The sequence below is a fragment of the Lepidothrix coronata genome, unplaced genomic scaffold (assembly GCF_001604755.1).
Source record: "Lepidothrix coronata isolate B3197 unplaced genomic scaffold, Lepidothrix_coronata-1.0 Scaffold23, whole genome shotgun sequence".
Classification (NCBI taxonomy): domain Eukaryota; kingdom Metazoa; phylum Chordata; class Aves; order Passeriformes; family Pipridae; genus Lepidothrix; species Lepidothrix coronata.
Window position 1 is genome coordinate 7,147,747 of NW_016690203.1, and position 18,261 is coordinate 7,166,007.

The 18,261-nt window shown below is 55.8% G+C and overlaps 1 protein-coding gene and 1 long non-coding RNA gene across 6 annotated transcripts in view; one reads left to right on the top strand and one right to left on the bottom strand.

Moving 5' to 3' along the window:
• MEF2D (myocyte enhancer factor 2D) overlaps positions 1-18,261 on the top strand; it is a 74,970-nt gene that overhangs the window by 12,178 nt on the left and 44,531 nt on the right. For all 5 annotated transcript variants that reach the window (XM_017808463.1, XM_017808465.1, XM_017808466.1 and 2 more), the window contains exon 2: positions 12,507-12,575. The gene's annotated coding sequence lies outside the window, so the exon portion shown is untranslated. The remainder of the gene's footprint in view (positions 1-12,506; positions 12,576-18,261) is intronic.
• LOC108494217 lies at positions 1,129-2,497 on the bottom strand. Its single transcript, XR_001873776.1, has 3 exons — positions 2,353-2,497; positions 1,987-2,138; positions 1,129-1,515 (listed from the first exon to the last, which is right to left on the bottom strand). It is a non-coding gene; the product is annotated as an uncharacterized LOC108494217 (long non-coding RNA).

An 18,261-nucleotide genomic window follows, 5' to 3' on the forward strand; every position in this document is an offset into this window, starting at 1 on the left:
GTGCTGGCAGCTCTGCTCCCAGTGTCCAGTGATTAATGGGATTAAATTGGTGCCCCTAGTGAGGGTTTTTCTAATGTTGCATTTGGTTTTCTCAAGACTTTTTAAGCAGGGGGAGGCCAGGGCCATGTTGCACTGAGATCTGATTAGATAAGGGAGAGCTGCCTGTGAACAAAATTCCTACCGGATAATTATTTATACCTCCATGTGCGTCACTAATAAACATCTGGATCTGCTCCAAACATCTTCATTTGATTTGTTTTGTAGTTTCTCAACAGGGATGTTTCTCAGCTCCCCACCTCCCTCTCGTCGCGTGGCTTTTGAGGACTTGGCTGAAATGAGGGGTGGGCTTTGAGTGGTTGCCCCACTGCCTGTGAGATAAGCCCATTCCCAAGTGCCAGCCTTGCTCTCCCATTCCTTTCTCTGCCAGGGCGTTACCACTTTTGGTTTAGTGAATTCCCACTCCTGGATTCCTGTGATAGGGTGACAGTCACATTACCCTTTCTTGGGAGGAGAAAATTTGTGGTGTTGGTGGTTGCAGAAGACAATACGAGTGGCCAAAACAACCCAAAAAGCAACCCCAGATGTGTTGCTTTCTATTTTAAACATTCTTCTTTGATTTGGGGGCGAACCAGACTCCTGACCTTTCGGAGCGCGTGGGGCTGGCAGTCACGCCGAGCTCTCCGAGGCCAGGGCTGACTTCTTGCTCTGTTTGTGTAGAGCCAAGAAATTACTATTAATAACTTTCCCTGAATGAGAGTTGAGTACCTGCTTCCCTGGGGCTCCTTGGAAGGCTCTGGCTCCGGCGGATAACATCAACAGTCATTATGAACAGGACCGAGAGCATCGCGCAGCTGGGATGCAGATGGGAAGGGACTGGTGTGGGAAGGGAGAGATGAAGAAAGCCTCTGGCTCGCTGTGAAGTGCCTCGGGCAGGGCTTGCAGGCGCCACGAGCCATTTTAGCCATTTTTTGTGTGTTCCTCCATACTTTTTGCAGCCCCAGCCCCTCTTTGCATGAATGCAATGGAAAAACCATCCCAAGTTGCTGGAACTGGCAGTGAATGCCAGCTCTGTCCGTGTTGGCTGTAATCTGGGTCTCACCTCTGCCGGGCTCTCAGGAAAAAAAAAAATTAAATAAATAAAAAAGTTTCAGTGCTGCACCCAGCTTTAATCTCTTTAAACTGTATTTCGCTAATCCTTCATTAGGATCTCATTGTGAGCTTGTTATCCCGTTAGGGCTGAGCCGTGCGCGGCAGCGCCTGCGGAGCCGAGTGGGAAGGGACTGTGTCAGCCCTGCCATGGCCACGTGCTCTGCTGGGATGTGCTGGCAGAGCTGGGCAAAGTGGGCTCTGCCCGTGGGGATGGGTCCTGTCCCTCTGTCCCACTGCTGCAGAGGAGTGGGTGCTGGGCAGGCACCAGGCGCCGGCAGTCCCAGGGTCTTTGCTGTGGACCGTGGGGATGCCATTTCTGTTCATCTTCCCCTCCATCCCTGGACGTGCCCATCTGGGGTGTCGGAGCTGGGGATGGGGGTGTCACATTAAAAAGTGCTGGGTTTGGTTGCACCAAGGCTTGATTGGCCTTGGGAGAGTTTCTGGGAGCCCCCACTGCGGCGGGGCCAGGTGCCAAGGGTGAGGTTTCAGCTGGGGTTATGTGGGGAGCTGGTGGGAGGTGACCCCGAGGGGCTCGCCAGGAGCCAGGTGAGCTCAGCACATGCTGAACTCCCTTCCCACTGCCACTGGAGCCTTAAAAAAGGGCATCGTTTGGCCCCACTGTGCACAGGCAGATTCCTTCCCTTAGTGAGCGGCTGCTTTCCCGCTGGGAGGCTGAGCTGGTTCCCTGCTCCATCCCGCCGGCTCCCCCGTCCCGGCCTGGCACAACCACGCTCCCCCTCCACAGCACCCAGCCCTGACACCCCCCCTAGACACAGGGACCTTCTTGGGGCGACTGGCAATGGGAACAGCTCTGCAGCACCCAGGGGGCTGGGATACCTGCAAGCCATGTTTCTGGAAGTTTTTGAAGGAGGAGAGCAGCCTCGCGTGAGGCTAAAGCTGGAGAAATGGGAAGTCCATCCGCTGGATAATAGAGCAGGGCTGAGCCTCGCAGGCTGCGATCGGCGAGAGCAGGAGATGGTCTGCAGAGCCTGTGCAGAAAGCAAAACAAAACCCGCACACCCACACATTCCCACATGCGCAGGCACACACGGCAGTGAGCAGGCAGGGAGGGGATCTGCCAGCAGCCGGAGTTGAGACTCGATTTGATTTGGTGGAAAATGAAAACCATTGCGGCAAGCAAGAGAGTTCCTGGCTTTTCTTTTTCCTCCCTCAAGAAAATAATAAGTGGGATTTTTACCTTACCTGGGTTTTGTTTTGTGCAGCAACGTGGCTCTGAAGAGGAGACTGGTGGCTAAATGAGTTGCTGCCTGTTTTGTGTTTTCCTCCTCCGTGCTGGAAGGTCTCGTGGGCATGTGTGTCTCCGTGTCCTTGTCCACTCCTGTGGCGAGTCAGGGGAGGGAGGTGACTCCTGTGACATTGCCCAGCAAGCGACAATGAACTTGGCTTTAAGCCTGTGCGTGGCTTTGCCTGAGAGCCTTGGCTGGCATTTAAATTGATGCACATTTATTTGCCTCCAGGTTGGGGAGCATCTCTGCAGGTTGAGCTTTTGGGCAGTGCCAGGGCATGAGGGCATGGTAGGGGCTTGTGGCATCGCTCAGCTATAGGAGATGGGGTCTCCATAGGGAACCCAAACTCAGATTCCCGACATAGCATTGAGCAACACTGCTTCTTGCCATGTTTATTCTGGCAGCCGGGGCAGTGCTGTGCTGGCACTTGACCTGTGCTGGGGCAGCGTTGGTCCCACTCCCCGTGAGGGGCTTCTCTTCTACACCAGAGCACATAGGAATTGGGGAGTGTTGTGAGCTGAGATTTATGTTGGCTTTTATCCTCCCAAAAAAGAGGGATAGTGATGCCCAGGAGCACCTATCCCTGGCCTTCTTTCTCCTTCCCTGGGTTTCGCAGCCCTTTGGGGTGCTCCTGCTGTGGGCTTGGCTGGGACTGTGACGCCCCACTCCCTGCTGCTGGGAAGGTAGAGCTTTTCCAAACCCTCTCTCCCCTTTTCCTGTGCCTATAATTAGCCCTGGCTCCCCGCCACCATATACTGTACGATCCTGGAAAGAGGTCATGGCTTTGCTGAAATTCTTGGGAACAGAGCTGCCTTTGCAGCTGGGAAAGCGGTGCAATTTCCAAGCAGATAAGAAATAGGGCAAATGCAACTCTGTTCCCTGCTGTAACTTATGGGCTCTGGGGATGGCATCTGATGGCCTCCTCCCTGCTCTGGTTCTCCACGTGTTTGGGGGAATGGATGAGTCCGTCTGGGTTGGCAAAGAGGTTCCAGCCAGCTCCTGACTCTGGTGGACACTGCCCTGGTGGCAGGGGGTGAGGAGACCTCTGTCTTCTTCTGGACTGCTGGGTCTGGTTTTCCCCTTCTGCTGGATCCTGTCAAGGTCTTGCCCTGGGCTGGAGAAGGAAACAAACCCATTCTTGGGTGTTTGTGGTTCTTTCCACTTTTAAAACTTCCCATTTTTATGAATTTCCTGGGAGCAGGACTCCCTTTGCAGCAGGAAAAGCATCATCTTGATGACCTTAAAGGTCTCTTCCAACTGAAATGATTCTATAATTCTGCGATTCCATGACCTCTGGGCAGATGACGAATAGGACTCAGCTTTTTTCCCAAGAAGGGGCAAAGCCCACGGGAGCAGAGAGGTCTGCAGGGGCTGGGGAGGGTTTTCCTGCCTATGAACCCTCCTGTGCAAACCAGTGAAAAACTCAAAGTGAAAAGAATATTTTGAAAAGAGAAAACTCCCCTTTTCAGGAAATGTAGACAAAAACACAGCAAAATCCCCTGTTCAGAAGTTTCCCAAAGCTCTGCTATTGTTTCTCTGCCTCTCTACTGTCATTCTGAGAAAAAGCCAGGATAAATCCGCCCAAAAAGGACAGGAATGGAGAGGGAGGGCTCGAGTTGCCATCCCAGCTGGGACTCTGCACGTGCTGTATCTCCCCAGCAGCATCTCACTGCTGAGCTGATTGTCCCTTTCCAAAGGAGAGATTAGCTAAAAAATCACGAGATTAAAAAGCAAAACACTTTCTGTTTGTTGTAATTGGCTCCTGGGCCAGTGAGGAGCTTTTACATCCCTTTTACATCCAAGCACTCTGATTTTTGCTTTAGCTGACAGGACTGAGGGGTTCCGAGGGGAAGAAGCACTGAGGATGCTGAGGTCTGTGAGGCCACTGCAGGGTCCCCTTTGGCAGCACCAAGAGTTTTTCTGGGGATTGCAAGACTTGATAAACTCTTTTTTTTTTTTTTGCATTTGCTGGTGTCAGCGTGTTCAAACTGGGGATTGCATTTGGGATTTGGGATTTTTGCAAGGGTCATCGGTGTAGACCCATTAGAGGCAGGTGATGCTTGTACCAGCCACGGATGCTTCGTCCCCACAGGCGACTGAGTCGTTTGGGGAGCACAGGGCAGTTTCCTATGGATTCGTGCTGTTCAGTTGACTGATTAACCAAATTACACAGAAATCTTCTTTTGTCACTGTAGGTGCCTATACCCCCTCTTCTGCTCCCCCCTCGCAGTGGTGTACGTGGGGGGCGGTGTAGGAGTTGCTGACGATGGCACCGAATGTGCAAGTGTTTCTCTGCACCTCACTGGGGAGAAATATTTTAATCTTTTTTTTTTCTTTTCTTTCTTTTTTAATAAAAAAATAGTGGATCTGAAGTTTGAGGAGTAGGTGGCCACTCCACAGAGATTCACTGAGGATACGAGGGGGTCTGGGGCTTGAACCAGGAGATTTGGGTAACCCCAAGGATGATTTTTAGTCTCTGGCTTGGAGTTTTCCCTTGCTGGGTTTTTGGAGGCGGCTGGGTGGCAGTCTCACTCCATCAGGATGTGACTCCCACTTTTCTGGATGCAACCCCCGCTTTGCAGCTGGTGAGGAGCCGTGCTCAGCTGCTGGACTCAAAGAGTTTGCACGAGGGGTCAGAGTGTGCACATCGGCTCGGGAATGAACCCCCTGAGCTGAGCAGCCCCGGCTCTGGCTCAGGTCACACCTGTGCCAGGTGGTTTTCCAGCCCCTCTCAGGGGTTGTATCTGGTGGGTGCTGAGGTCCATGGCTGGCACTGGTGGGCTGGGTGCTGGAGCGAGGCCAGGAGGTGTTGTTGAAGGGTGCTGCGGCCTGGAAGGTGGCAGCAGCCCTGGCTGCGGCCGAGTCTGCTCAGGGCACACCAGAAGGGCTGTAGCACAACCCAGAATTAAGTGTGAGTCTCCCAGGCGCCGGCGTTTGACCACGGAGCCACATCCCCTCTGCACAAGGAGCTCCCTTTTCTTTCTTGTCTGCGAGTCGCCCTACAAGCAGGTTTAAAAAAAGCTCTCGGCTTCCAACAAGGGACACAGAGCTGGGTTGGGATCTGTCCCCATTCCCAGGGTGGGGGACAGCAGTGAGGGGCAGGGGGAGATTTGCCTTATCCCCCTTCCTTGTGCGTGCCCACCTCCTCCCTCTGCCTTTGCAATGGTGTTGGCACAGGGTTAGTCCGCCCTGGGAAAGCTCTGTGCCACCCCAGCACATCACCCAATCGCAGCCAGGAGGTGACTTAGGACCTGCCACCATCTGTCAGAGCAGGGAGATGGATGGGCTGGAGGTTTTGGACGTGGTGATGGTGTTTGTTTGGTTTCCATGGGGAGAGGCCGGGCCCAGTGGCCGGTGGCAGCCTGAGCTGCCCGGGGTTTCTGTGGCGATGAAGAACGTCCCGGGGCTGGTGGCTGCTGACTCAGGTGACAGCAGAGCAGGGCCATGAGGGGTCAGGGCTTTGCTCTTAACGATGACGGTTGTCTCCCATCCTCCCTCCTGCCCGGCTCCAGCGCCACACCTCATCCAGTGGCCCTGGAGTTTGGACCTGCCTCACTGAGCCAGAGCCGGGGCTGGGGCTGAGCTGGTCTCGACACTCAGAGCGGTCGGGTTCCCATGTTCTGGGAGGGGACAAGTGCTCCATCCACCTGGGTGAACTCCCTTGGGGTCCTTGGGTACCTGCCCACGGGGGGTATTTCCCGAAGAGGTGGTGAGGGGAGCTGGCACCCGTTTGCCGTGACCCTGTGTACTTCACCTGTGCTGGGCACACACACAGCAACTCCCGTTGCCTTCCATGAGCCGTTCACATGGATCCACGTCAGCGCTGCAAACACACGAGCCCTGCCTGACGTGAGGCCACGGTGGTGGCCAGGCTGGTGCCGATGCGTGCCTGGCGCACTGGGACGGGGTCATGGATGGGGTTCCTTCCAGCATCTTCTGCCTGGTCCTTGCTCCTGCCAGGACCCCCTTGGACCTGCCTCCCTCCAGGGGCAGTGGAGGCTCTCTATGTGTGTGTTGAAGAACCAAACTCAGCGTTGATTTTCCTCCGGCTCCACTCGTGCCATCCGTGGGCAGTTGTGTTGGTCCGGTTGTGGAGCATCAGTGATGAGTTGCTGTTTTACCTGTGTGTTTGTGCAGGTGGGATTTGCATCCCCCCCCGTGCCTTGCGTGGGGTTTACACTGATGTAAAGCGGCTGCAGAGCAGTGACAGAGGATCCGTCCCCCCATGCGACAGAAAGGAGAGCTTGGCCTGACAGATGAGTGAGAATCGGATCCGTGGCCTCTGGGGAGAAGCAGCAGAGGACAGGAGGGGTTAGTGGGGAGTCAGGAAGGCTTGGAGGAGTCTGGGGGGCAAAACATCTGATGGTGCTGTCTCTGCTTTACCTCTGCCTGGAAATGCCAACAGGAGCTGGAATTAGAAATCCGGAGTGGTTGTCAATGCTGCTGTGAAATCTCCTGCATCCCTGGAACAGCACCAGGGCCTTTCACATGGTGCCCTGGCAAGCAGGAAGGGCTTTGAGCACGGTAGAGGCACCTGCAGCCCCTCTTGGCACCCCTGGGAAGGTTTTGCACATGCACCATCCAGGCTGCCATGAAGTTAAATTAGATAATTGGATAAAATTAGTTCAGGAAAGTGAGCGGTGGCTGCTCTGATCAAATGTGGCAGCAGCCAGTTGGATGCAGACCTGGACCTGAACCTGGACCCGGTGCCCAGCACAGAGTTGCTGCCTCCCTCAGGGAAGGTGCTGGTGCCCTTGGGCCCCAGGGCTGGTGCCAGCAGGTGGCAATGTGGTCTGAAGCATTGTCACTGTCACCAGGGCAAGGGCAAGCACTGGGTGCTTGGCATATGGGACACCCACATCTTGGCATCCCTGTGCTCTCCCTGTCCCCAAGGACATCCCGGTGATGTCCTTGGCTGTTTTGGAGTTGGTTTTGGGGTCTTCCTGGTCCTGGTGGGTGAGCAGGATGAGACAAGGAGGGAGTCAAGGGGATTGCTCAGGGGGAGGTAACTGGGGGTTGGGCTGGGGGACGCTTGTGTGTCAAGCTCTGCTGTTACCTTCCCCTCTCCGTGCCTCAGTTTCCCTGTGCTGGAAGGCTCAGGTGGTGCTGCTGGCGGTGAGACCACCCCGTGTGGGCAGCTGTGGTCCTGCTGACCAGCTCCTGCCCAATGTGCAGGGGCGTCCTGCCAGGCTTGTGGAGTGGAGACATGCCAACCCAGGTGTGGGCACCCACATGCCCCGGGGTGCTTCTGCTCCCGTCAGATGTGCCGAGTGCAAGGAGATGGGTGGCCCAGCTGTGCAGAGAGGGCAGAAGCAGGGTGGGTGCTGTGAGCCAGAGGAGACTCCTGTCTGTCTGTCATCTTCTGCTTCCCCTGGTCCCTTCAGCACCCCTTGGTCAGCAGTGTGACGGTGTGTGGCCGTGCTCCGAAAGCTGTGCCAGTCCCCAGCCCTCCTGCACCTCCGGCCGCCCCCGCGTCCAATACAGCTGGAGGTTTCAGTTCTGCATCTCCGCTGCCCAAGGGGAACTCAGCCAGCGAGAGCGAAACTCGGTGGCTCCAACGGTTGCACATGGTCGCCGCCCCCCCGCCGACACCCCCTCGTGTCCCCCAGGTCCTGGCAGGGCCAGCAGCCGCTGTCGCAACACCTGCAGCGACAGCTGTGCCACGCTCGGCCCCTGTGACCTTCCCTGGAGCGCAGCTCAGCGGGGACAGAGCGGTCGCCCAGCTCCCCTGCCCAAATCCAGGGACTCGATTTGGGCAGGGAGCCCGTGCTGGGACTCTTTGGGGCAAAGCCTCTGCAAGGTTACCTGGAGGAGCAGGGAAATGCCCCTCCACGATTCCCACCCTGCCTCAAGCTGGGGACACCTTCACCTCATCCCTGTGCAGGTTTGGAGGAGCTCCAGTGGTGGTGGTTGCATTCTGGGTGGTGTGAATGTGCCCTCAGCACAGCTGGCTTGTGCCATCACTCTTGGGCCGTTGCTCACCCCTGTGCTGTCATGCCAGGCAGCCGAGCCTCCCGTGCCACTGGAGGTGGGTTTCTCCCTCCTGGCTTGACACGCTGCCCTCCTGTCCCCCTTTCCACAGCCCCCTGTGCTGTGCTGCTGTGATGGAGCCGCCGTTCCTCGCTCCATTTAACCACCAGCCTGTCCTGCCCAGAGTGGGATCTCTCCCAGTTTGTCCCTTCCCACCTCTTGATGTCAAGCCAGAGGAAACCCAACTGTAAAAGACTCATCAGGTCTAATTAAGCCCTGGGGATATTCCCAGTGGCTGGTGCAAACCAAAGGCCAGGCCATGGCTGAGATGCTTTAGTTTCATGGGCTGGAGAAATGGAGAAAATTGGAGAAACATGGAGAAAGTTCTTTTTTTTTTATTTTTTTATTTTGTCTGCTCCTTGCTGTTGCTGGGACCCTCCCAAAACCAACCTGGCACAGCCTGGGAACTGGGATCTGGGATCTCCCTGATTTGGGGTGGGCGTCCATGGACTCCTGGCAGAGGAGCGGCGAGCTGAACTGGGAGCCCAGGGTGGGGAAGTTCAGGTTTGGCATCCAAATGTTTGCAGCCCTGACCCCATTGCTGAAGGAAACATGAAAAAAGAGGAAGGAGAGATTGCGGTCGCTGCTCTTCCCTTCCACAATCTGCGCCTCCCTCTTGGCTCCTTTGGCTCCGGGGCTGGTTTTTCTGCCCATCCATCTCCCCTTGGCTTTCCTGCCATGGCAGTGGCCATGGATTGTTTATTTGGGGGTATTACATGTACGCAGGACTTGTATATATTGGGGGTTTATATATATGAGAATAAATATATATTTGGGGGGGTTATATATAGGAGAATATGTATATTTGAGAGGGGCTTATATATGTGGGAATGTATATATTTGGAGGGTTATATATACAAGTGGGAATACAAATATTTGGGGGGTTATATATATGGGAGTATGTATATTTTGGGAGGGTTGTATATAAGGGAATATGCATATATTTTGGTGGCATTATATGCCTGTGGAATATGCCTGTGTTTGGGGATATTAGTGAAGACTGGCTGTGGCTTGGGGGCTGCTGAGCATCAGCTGAGCAGATATCCAGGGAAGTCTCCGGAAGCCATCCCTGCACATCCTCTGGGATCCTTCTGGGCAGGCTGGAGCAGCTCCCAGCATCCACTGCCTTTGCATGGCAGGTTGTGCCAGCCCTACTGCATCAGTTAAAAACGGGGGTCCCAGGAGGTCCCCCCTGCCCTGAGGAGTTTTGGTTTGTCGCTTGGCGAAACTGAAGCTTTGGTTTTCAAACAGGAACAATGTTATCGCCTGCTCAGCATTTCTGCCCCAAAGCTGGACATAAAAAGGTTGTCTCCTCTTTCCCCTTTTTCCTCCCCTCCTCTTTTCACTCAGAAAGGGGAATTCACTTGCTTTTGCCGCCTCCATCCCTCCCCTACATGATTTTTTTCCCCTCAGCTTATGAAATAACAGAACATTTTGAAAACACGATACTTTTCCCCTTTCCTGGGCAGCATTTCTTTGTTTATAACAAGAAGGCTTCAAAGGCAAATGTGTGACAGGGGTGAGAGCTGTGGGCTGTGTAGGGGCCATGGGGGCTGCTGGTGGCTCAGCCCGGCCCAGCCCCAGCCCCTCACTGGGAGCTGGTCTCACAGAGCTGCAGCAGGTGAGACGGTGACCTTTCAAAATACTCCAGAATCCAGAGTTTCTGGGAGCAGTGCCGGGATGGTCATCCACTGGGGCACAGGATGTGCATGGACAGACATGGGGAGATGGCAGTGCTGACAAGTGGGGGCTTTGATCCTTTACAGCAAAAAATGCTGCAAAAATGGGGTTTACTGGTGCTGGATGTACCACTGGGTCCAAAGAGCAATGGCTTCTGCAGCTTGGCCGGGGTGTGAAGCAGCCCTGGAGCTGTGGGGCTGGAGAGGGTCGAGCCTTTGAGCTGGTGTCTGTGTGCACTGGGGGCTCCAGACTGTCACCCCATGCATGCTGTTCATCCCTGTCTTGGGTGACACTGGGGTGTGATCCTGCACTGTGGGCTAAATACCCTGAGACTGATCCTGGTCCCTCTGGAGTTTCTCACCTTGCCTTGCCCCAGTGGTCGGCAGAGGCACTGCCATTAGTTGTCACGATCTGGGGACTGTGACACGGCCAAAGGCTTCATGGAATTGGGTGTTGTCTGACAGTTGTTGTCCTGACAGCCTGGTGGGCTCTGGGAGCTGAGGATGGGGCTGCTGCCAACAACCAACCATGGGCAGTTCTGTCGGTGCAAGGGTCTGTGTGAGCAGTGACCGTGTGGCTGTACCAGCTGTCCTGTGGCACTCTGGGGATCCTGGAGCCCACGGAAACACACGCTCATGGCTTGTCTACCGGCGTCCCCCACGGAGGGGAACAACTCTGTGTACAGATATATGAGGTCTTGCTTGGCCAAGTGTCCCCCATTGCATCCCAGTGAGCTGGCAGAGCTGGCCTTGAGCCCCCCGAGGCAGGGGCGGTTCAGCTGCGCAGAGCAGAGCCAACCTGGGGCAAACCTCAGCCACATCCTCCACCCAGCCTAGCCCGTGGTCCCTGGTCCCCGTGTGGCTCTGCCACCAGCCCTGCAAGGCACTGCTGAGACCAACAAGAGCTGCTTGGACACCGAGGGGGAGCTCAGAAGCCTGTCGAGAGTCCCTTTGCAATAAACACCAGCTTCCCTCATCCTGGCTGGGAGTGTGGCATTCGCAAGGTGGAGCTTCTTCTGTGGGTCCCCTTGTCCCCACGTGGTCGGTCATTCTGTAGAATGCTCTGTTTTATTCAGGGAAATAAAGAGGTGGTTCTGGGCGGCTCAACAGGTTGGTCTGGGCATTGACAGGTGCAAATGGGGCAGGAGCCCCAAATCATTGTGCCCACTACTCCCCCATTGTGGAGGTGACAGTCAGACTCATCTGTTTGTCCTGATGAGAGAAACCTTGCAACTAGTCCATCTGGAGGACCCCAGATGATGTGGCATGACGTTGGAGGCTGGAAAGCTGCTTGCACCTCAGCTGTTTTGGGGTGTCCCCTCTGCTCAGCTCCTTAGGAGTGAGGGGTAGGTGCAGCCCCGACTGGAGCCACACGCTCCTCACTCGGGCTTTGTTCAGGCTGAATTTTGTAATGCCAGGAAATGAGCTGGCCGTGGGAGGGGAGGCAGCCGGGGGAGGAAGGCTGGTTTTGTGGTTGGAGCGGAGGATGAGGACGCCGGAAAGCCGAGCACAATTCCTCGCTCTGTTGCAGGCACTGGGGGTGAGGCTGCAGCTCGGGAGCTGATGGTGTGTTCGGAGAGCGGGTGTTGGCCTCCATGCCTCGGTTTCCCTTTTGTTCAGCAATGCTCCTCTTGCAGGAGTGTGCCCTGGGGATGGGCTCTGCACAGGGCAGGGGCTGTCCCACGTCGGATGGTGACTGGTAAATGAAATGATGAGACTGGCTGAAGCTGCTGGGCTTTGCCCTGTGGGTCACCTCCTATCTCCCAGTGGCGAGTGGGATGAGTTCAGCAGCCACATTTCCTCCTGGGCCGTGGCAGTTTCTCCTCGTGTGGGCTGTGCTCGCTCTCCAGGAGGGTATCTGAGCACGCAGGTTGGTGCTTTTCCCTGTGGGATGTGTGTGAGGGTCTTCCCAGAAATCGCCGGTTCACCTAAAACCTTGAGTGACTTGCTGCTGGCCACGCTGCCAGCCTGAACTGTGTCCCTCATTAATGATAACTTTCGGTTTACCATTTGTTTCATTCCTGAACTCTTTTTAGCTACTTTCCCCCTGGTCTCTTTATACATGTCTCCCTCACTCCCTTTCCCCCTTTCCTTTCACGGTCCCACAAGTTCCTGTGTCCTGTCCCCACCTCGGACACTGGGATGCTCTCCGTGCATAGCCTCAGGGCTCCTGGTTCCCTGCAGGCTCCCAGCCAGGTCCCACCCCACCTGCGTGGCCTTAGCAGTGATGCTCAGGTTCAGGGTGGCGAAGGAGGGGACCTGCGGCCAGGACTTCAGCAGGGGACACTGGGAGCCCCTCACTGTCCCCTGCGGCCACCATGCCAGACAGATGGGGTGTGTGGGGAGCCCTGTCCTTGCCTCCATCCCCTCAGACTGATGGCTGCTCGCTTTGTCTTTGCAGTTGGATTGAGGAGTTGTGGCTGCAGCTCATCCTTGGCAGGAGTAGAAGATGCAGGAGGCTGCGTAGCAGGTATAGTGGAAATCCCAGCCTCTGGGCTCCTGCCTTCCCCCTTGGCTTCACTTGCCAGGGACTGTGTTTCTGCAGGCTGGGGGTAAACAGGGGGTCCCCACAGAGGTCACCCAAGCTGGGTGCAGCTCAGGGGCTCAGAATCCCACAGTGGTGCTGACCAGACCCTGCAGCCCTGCTCTGGTGGCAGGAGGAACAGCAGGTCCTGGTGCTGCAAGGGCACAGGGAACATCCTGCCTGGCTGTGCACCCCTCACGTGCTGCCGCACACGGGGGTCCCAGTGAGTGGGACGGGGCAGCAGAGCCTCCAGAGCAGGGCAGGAAGGTGGCACCCAACAGTGGGTGTCACTGCTGTTCTCCAGTGCCCATGCTCCCCTTCGCTTCCCTGCCTGGCACAGCTCTGCTGAGTCCCAGCCATGGCCCCAGCAGTGATCTGGGACTCTCTGGGATTTTTGCAATGCATCACTTTGTATCCGTGCAAAGGAGGGTTTTCCTGGCCTGGTTTCTCCCTGTGTGGACGAGACATGTGGCTAAACCTGCTGTTATTTTGTCCCTTGCATTCCTCTGAAATAAGGTGCCCCTGGGAGAGGGCATCATGTCCAGGTTTTTTCCCTTCTCAACCTTCTTGGCCTGTTTATTGCTCTTACAGTAAATGTTTGCGTCTCCTGTGTCTGCAGTGAGGTTGTGGTACAGACACCACCGTGGGCCCAGTTTATGAGGGCTCTACAGTTTCATGTAATGCATCTTCTGTACCTGAGAGTAAAATCAATAAAAAGGAAAGATTTTTAAAAATAATCTGCCCCCAGCTCCTGAACGGAGGGAGCTCTGTTGCCGCTGCTTAGTGAGCAGTTTTGTGGGGTTGTGATGGCTTTTTAGTGCCGGAGAAGGGGCAGGTAATTTATGTAGAGGCCTGATGCTGGGAGATGGGGACAGCATCGCTGCTTCCTCCGCAAGGTCAGCACCAAGGGCTTCATCTGCTGATAGAAACCAAGAGCAGCTCCCCAGCCTGGATTGGGGTGAGTGCAGCAGACAGGCCTCACTGTATCTCAGTGTGCCAGGGATGGGCCGTGGTGTGCTGGAGGAGAGCAGGGCTGGAGGGCTTGGCTGGGTCTGTCCTGCTGCAGCTCGGCCGAGCACGGTGTTGTGGGAGTGTTCCAGGGGGTGGTACGGGACCGTCTCTGGTCCACTCGCTCTGCGAACGTGTTTTAGTGCAGTGAATGACTACATGGAGCACTGTAGTGATGGGTCTGTCTGCTGTGGGGTGTGTGTGAGGGCAGGACCCTCCTTGGGTCCCAAGTACTGTGGTCCTGGTGCTCTGTGTGCTCCTGTGCCCCAGCCCGGATGCTGGTGGGCACTGGCAGGATCTCTCTGTAACTGCGTTCTCCCCCACATCACGGTTTGCTGCTGGAGACAGGATGCTCAGCTCTGCCGGCTCCATCCTGACCAGTGACAATGGCTCCTTATTTTTTAGGCTCACACAAATTCTTGTTTTTTGGGTCGGCAGTGTCCTCCCACGAAGCCCCTGCTTCCACTGGCGCCTGCACAGAGTTTTGAGGTGGGGAGGAGCAGTTTAGTGATTTCTGCCACTGCAGAACTGCTCGCTCCAAGGAGCAGTGCAGCAAGTGGTGCGCTTAGGGAGGAGGATTTGGAAAAGCACCTCCAGGGACTGCTTTGAGACTCATCCCCTTCTCTCTGCGAGCAACAGGAGCCGAGCAATTAGAGGAGCAATATTGACCCAGCCTGGGAAGCGTGACACAGCCTGCACCGGGCGATTTAATCCCAACGAAGCCACGTCCTTGCGTCCTGGACGTGCAGCATCGCTGCCCATGATCAATAGGCATTTTGTCTTTCTGAGGCCAGTCCTGTTTGAGGCACACCAGGAAAACCTTGTTCTGCAGCAGAAAACTCTTCTAGGGCCTGTGACCTTAATTGAATTGACTCTTTTATGTCCTGAAGACAGTCGCATCACCTCCCTGCAGCCATGCTCGGTAAATCATGTGTCTGTCCCCGCATGCACACACCCCGGGGTCTGTACCAGCCTTGCTTCTCTCCCGATGAGATTTTGCAGCCTGAGGCTGATTTCCAGCTGCTTGGGAAGAGCCCTTGGGTCACCAGATCTGCTCCTCCACTGTCTGAGGCCTTGCCTGTGTTCTCTTGAAGGTTTAATGGTGGTGGAGACTGGAGTTGGCAGCTTCCAGGCTCCAGCCATGCTCGAGGTGCAAGTGTGCCACCTTACCTGGCACCTGGCTCTTTGCATCTGGTGGGATCTTCCTTCTCTCTCCAGGGAGAGCTCATAAAAGCCAGCTGGTGGGCACACCAAAACCTAAACCTCCACTTCTTGCCCCTTTGGGACATGGGATCCTGGATTTGGTAAAGCAGTGGGTTCCCGCTGCCCTTGTGGCAGCTGAAATGTGGCCGAGCTGCTGGAGGTCACCTTTCCAGTCCCTGCGGAGCCGGGCGGCCTTTCCTGGTCACGGCTCTGCCCTGCGCTTTGGGTTCTGAGCTCATCCGCTATTTTGCCACTGGCAGGGGGAAAAAAAATGTCTTCAAAGCCCTTTTCCCTTGGGGAAAAGCCAACTTGGTCAGAAATGTCTGCGCAGAAATGTCATCTAACCCAGCAGCTGGCTCATCCTCCCCGGGGGTCCTACGGCGACCGTCCCCGCGTCCCCGGGTTTGGGGTGGTGGAGGAAGCGAGACCAGGGCGCTGTTTTTGGCAAGCTCTGGCCGCTCCCTTCCCCCCACACGCTTCACCACCCCCTCCTGCCTCCGCATCTGCCTCTGCCCTTCAGCCGCCGCCGAGCGCCCCGGTGCCCCCCAGGCAGGGTCTGGAGGGGACTGGGGGGCCGGCCAGTGGCCTCGGCAGCGGTGACGGTGGCTCGGGCACGGCGGCTCCATCCCGTGTGCTTCCTCCCGGCCGCCAGCGCGCAGCAGCCGTGGAGAAGGACGCAGCCACCCTGTCTCCTGTAAGTACCTCTCACTCTTTCCACTGGAGAGTTAAAATTAGCAACTTCTTTTTTTAAAGCAGGCGTCGCTTTAAACCTCGCCAGCCCAACTGGGTTTCCTTTTATTCCCCCCACTCCCCCGCCCCCGGCTCCTTTTCTCTTGATTTTTTTTTTTATTTTGTTGTTATTGTTGAACGTGTGCGTGCACTTTTCTCCTTTTTTATTTCTTTATTTCCCCCCCCCCCTTCGTTTCGTTCCTTCCTTTTTTAAACACGGGTGACGCTGCAGTGTCGGTGCGGAGTTCGGAGCCAAATAAACAGCCCGGCGCACCCCCACCCCGATCGCCTTACAGAGCCTGGGGCAGAGCCCAGCGCCGAATTTAGACCCTTATCTATTGTCAGCCTCCGCGGTCGCCGCTGCTCTGCCAGGGGGGGTTGCCCTGGACCCCCTTGTTGCTTCTGACACAGATCCTCGATGTGAGTTTGCCTCTTGTTGTTTTCCCCTCTCCTTTGTGTTCGTGGTAAAGCACTGAAGTGCCCGTAAATCAGGACCCGTTGCTTTTATCGAGGGTTGCGTGGGCAGGGAAGGAGAGAGGGGGTGTGGGTGATGGGGGGTTCCCCTGCTGGAGAGAGGGGGAAACTGAGGCACGGAGGAGGGGAGACAAGGCTCACCGACGGGGAGTGGGTGAGCCGGGATTTCCTCCTCTTAAAATCAAAACAAACATAGACAAGGAAGGAAAAGGCAGCAGGCGTGGGCTCAGATGCAGGATCGGTGCCTGTCCCGGGGGATGAATTCCTCTGGGAAGCTCGCGCTCACGGGTCCCCTGTGGCAGGGACGGTTCCAGGGGTGACACTGTGCGGGTGGAGGGTGCTGCGGCCGGAGCTCTGCTGCGCCGGGACGGGGCCGGCAGTTGGAAGTGGACGTCCCAGCCCGGATCTGCGAAAGCAAACAGGAAGGCGAGTGGGGAGCAGCTGCCGTGTTAACTCGGAGGTTATTTATTGTGGTTCCTCTGAGGTTGGTACCGAGGGTCTTTAATACCCTCCTGCTCAGTGCCGGATCCTCTTGGCCGGGGCTGGATGCCCGGTGCGGCGGGAGCTCACACCGGGCACAGCGGAGGTGAGCTGGGTACCACGCACCGGGCATCAGGGGCGGCAGGAATGTCACACTGGGGCTCTCTCTCCAGTTCCTTCTCCTCCCTTGACTGTTTCTTAAATGCTTAGTTTGCTCTAGAGCCCAGCCTGGCCCAGGTGGAGGTGGTGGGGGTGGATGTGATAGGGCTGGGACCAGTGCTGGGCTTGGCTCATCCTAGGAAAAGTTTTCTCTATTCAATTTTTTTTCAGAGGTTTTTGTGCTGTTGCTGCTTTGGGGTGAGAGTTAATAGTACTGATAAATTGCTTATCCACGCCTGTGAAAATGGAGATGTGGAGCCTGTAGGAAGGGGGTCAGCATTCTTCAGAAGTGCTTTTAGTGTTTCCCTCCCAAGAGGGAGGGAAAAGTGTTTCCCTTCCCAGGTGTGCACTGCCCTGGCTCTTATGCTCATGGATGGCTTGAACACAACCAGGACTGGAGGCTAAACTGCACTTTGGGCTAAACACAACCCTCTACCCATTACTGGGGGTGGATGAGGCGGGTTCTCCCCTCTGCTTGACTTGGGGGAACTTGTCACAGGATGGTCCTTGTTGTTGCAGGAGCTACTACAGGGTCCTGGGACCTACTACAGGGGTTTGGAACCGAGTGGCTGCCCCAATACTGCCCTGGGCTGCAGAGCCCTTTCCTCCTCCTTCTCCTCCTCCTCCTCCTCCTCCTCTTCCTCCTCCTCCTCTTTTGGGCAAACAACCCATCAGGGCAATTATTTATTGACACAGTTTTACATCCCCATCCTTCAGCAAAACTTTTGACTGAAGTATTTTCATTTCTACCTGCAAACTTGTGCCTCACTTTTTCTCTTCCCCCCCCCCTTTGCATGTATGCATAAGAAACTGCCTTATTTGAGTTTTTTTCCCCAGTATTTACCCTTTTCCAAGAGGGATCGTGGCTGATGTTTATCCGTGACACTCCTGCACTCATGATGGCTCTGCCCTTGGGATACATCTCCTCTGTGCTGCAGGAGCATCCCAGTGGCTTTGCTGCCATCCCTCATAATCCAGCTGGAACCCATGACCAAGCTGTTGGCCTCAGCCATAGCCGTGCACCAGCGGTGCTCCAATGTGGGACTGTGGAGTGTGCCAGACCTGGGTGCTTCTGGAAAGTGCCAAATCTTGACATTTTTGGCAGTGGCTGGGCATCCCCATTGCTCTCCTGACCATTTCCCCCATGGTTTGCTGGGATGTCCTTGAGGGGCACATGGGCAGCATCCACACCCCCAAAGCACAAGGCTGGTCAAAATCAGCACCCTTCTGGCACATGGCTTTTGGTGCAGCTGTGGAGAAGGGCTCAGCTTGTCGGGGACCTTCCCCCCACCTAAATCCTCCTTGCTGAAACACAGGCTTTGGGGTTAAAAAATTCCCTTTTAAAAACAGAATACTTTTCCCCACTGTTCCTGGAGGTTGTGTGCCGGGATGAGCTCTGGATGAATCCATCTCTCTCTAGTGGGAACCATCACCCAGTGGGTCTGTCTGCGGCTGCCACTGTTGGCCACGGGGCTGGCAGACCTCGTGGCCTCACTGTGGTGGCCTGGCTGCTGCCAGGGAGCAGAAGGACAGGATTTGTGCACCTGGGCCTAGAATGTGCATCCTGTGAGTGAGTAGC